This window comes from Gymnoscopelus microlampas (assembly GCF_963454915.1).
Source record: "Gymnoscopelus microlampas genome assembly, contig: SCAFFOLD_88, whole genome shotgun sequence".
NCBI classification, from domain to species: Eukaryota; Metazoa; Chordata; class Actinopteri; order Myctophiformes; family Myctophidae; genus Gymnoscopelus; species Gymnoscopelus microlampas.
In genome coordinates, this window is record NW_028155743.1 from 62,697 (window position 1) to 65,570 (window position 2,874).

Consider the following 2,874-nt stretch of genomic DNA (forward strand, 5'->3'; position numbering starts at 1 on the left):
CCACATAATAATGATGGTGGTAGAAACTCTGCTCCTCTGATCATCTCTCCTGTCAGTCACGCCGATTGACAGGATTAACCCTTACATTTTACAATGAGGGTTGCATTTACAATAGAATGTGTAAATTACACAGTATATAATTGTAACTCTGAGCAAACCTGCTTATCTGCAGCAGTCAGGGCTTCAGTGCCTTGCTCAAGGACGCTTCATCCAGTTCAAAACACTGGTGACGACCTACAAGGCAGTCAAGGCCACATCACCTCCTGACCTTCAGGACATGATCCACCCCAACACCCCTTCACCCCTACACCCCTTCACAAACACTTTGCATCAGATATCATTTTATTTTATTTTATTTTTTTATCCAAATTAGGTAGAAATGGTGTCGTGAGTCATGTGACAATGGGCATCAAACAGGGTTCTGATACTCCATTGACTGTGATTGGATTCATACATTTGTGGGCGGGCTGGGACCTATTTCTTATCCATCACGTGAAGTGATGGATAAGACACAACATCCAATCAACCCCATGTGTCTCAAATAATATGATTTTTGGCAGAATCTCTGAAAGTTTAGAATATTGTGTGGTCCCGTTTTCATTTTGCACGAGATGGGTGATTGTTGCAAAGACCTGCACTACAATACTTCACCATATGTTGAGCTATGATGAAATGAACCCATAAAATGTAACGATGTGTTTGTTCCAAAAATGCAATTCCAATGGTCAAAGCTGTGTTGTTTCAACCGTTGAAGGAATGGCGGATTCGGCCACGCCCCGAAATACCCGTATGTGTGTCTCAAATAATACTGCCCTTAAAACCATCAGAACCCTGAACGCTCACCATATTATGTCCTTAAAACCATCAGAACCCTGAACGCCCGCCACATACTGCCCTTAAAAGCAAAACCATGACATCTTGAGAAGAATAGCTCTTTGTAACAGTACTTTATCTATATTTGCCTTTGAATGCATCAGGTTTTTTTTTTCTTAATTTAGAATATTGTCTGCTCTCTCCTTTGCCTCTTTTTAATGTCTTCCCAGGGGGGCTCTCGAACGATGCTGCTATGGCCGCCCCATGTTGCCATGGTTACCTGACGTGTCCAATCACAGTACGTTGAGGCCGGTCTGGAGTCACGTGGAACTCCATTTTTGGGAAAATGACGTCATATTTGATGAGTGGAGATTTGAGGAGCTGTATTTAAAGGCTGATTCCACACAGTGTGAGGACATTAGTGAAAGAGAAGCAGGCTTTACATCCTCCTATTGAAACCATTAGAGCACCGAGTGGAAGTCAAAGCTGACCATTCCTCCATCGTAACTTTGAGACGTCACTGTTTGGGTTCTTAGACGTCACTGTTTGGGTTCTTAGACGTCACTGTTTGGGTTCTTAGACGTCACTGTTTGGGTTCTTAGACGTCACTGGGACAGTTCTAGACAGCTGGAGAAGACACTCAGTCAAGAGATGGAGAACAAGCTACGTGATGCTGAGTTGAGGAGGATCCAGCAATATGAGGTGGATGTAACTCTGGACCCTGATACAGCAAATCCTTACCTCATCCTGTCTGAGGATGGAAAACAAGTGAGTCATGGAAACATATGGAAGAATCTCCCTGACAACACAGAGAGATTCTCTATCTATGTCGATGTCTTAGGAAAACAAAGCTTCTCCTCAGGAAGGTTTTACTATGAGGTTCAGGTTACAGGGAAGACTAAGTGGCGTTTAGGAGTGGCCAGAGAGTCCATCAACAGGAAAGGTGTAAACGTACTGAGACCTAACAATGGTTACTGGACTATAGAGTTGAGGAATAGAAATGAGTACTGGGCTAATGCTGGCCCTCATGTCCTCCTCCCTGTACGAGAGGAGGTCCAGAAAGTGGGAGTGTTTGTGGATTATGAGGAGGGTCTGGTCTCCTTTTATGATGTGGAGACCAGAGCTCATCTCTACTCTTTCACTGGCTGCACCTTCACTGAGAAACTCTTTCCATTCTTCTGTCTATGTCTTAATGATGGTGGTAGAAACTCTGCTCCTCTGATCAACTCTCCTGTCAGTCACGCTGATTGGCAGGATTAACCCTTACATTTTACAATGAGGGTTGCATTTACAATAGAATGTGTAAATTACACAGTATATAATTGTAACTCTGAGCAAACCTGCTTATCTGCAGCAGTCAGGGCTTCAGTGCCTTGCTCAAGGACGCTTCATCCAGTTCAACACACTGGTGACGACCTACAAGGCAGTCAAGGCCACGTCACCTCCTGACCTTCAGGACATGATCCACCCCTACACCCCTTCACCCCTACACCCCTTCACAAACACTTTGCATCAGATATCAGGTTTTTCTTTTTTTTTTAATCCAAATTAGGTAGAAATGGTGTCGTGAGTCATGTGACAATGAGCATCAAACAGGGTTCTGATACTCCATTGACTGAAGTGGCAGTGGTGGCCTAGTGGTTAGAGGGGCGGCCTTGATACCGGAAGGTCCCTAGTTCGATTCCCCAATTCATCACATCGATCATGAATCACCGCTGAATAGCCCTTGAGCAAGGCTTCCATGCAGGGTCCGGCTGGAAACAAGTTTCGTACTTAGTCCGACACCCTGGGTAAACAACAAACTTTGCTTTGCTTTGTGATTGGATTCATACATTTGTGGGCAGGCTGGGACCTATTTCTTATCCATCACGTGAAGTGATGGATAAGACACAACATCCAATCAACCCCATGTGTCTGAAATAATATGATTTTTGGCAGAATCTCAGAAAGTTTAGAATATTGTGCGGTCCCGTTTTCATTTTGCACGAGATGTGTGATTGTTGCAAAGACCTGCACTACAATACTTCACCATATGTTGAGCTATGATGAAATAAACCCATA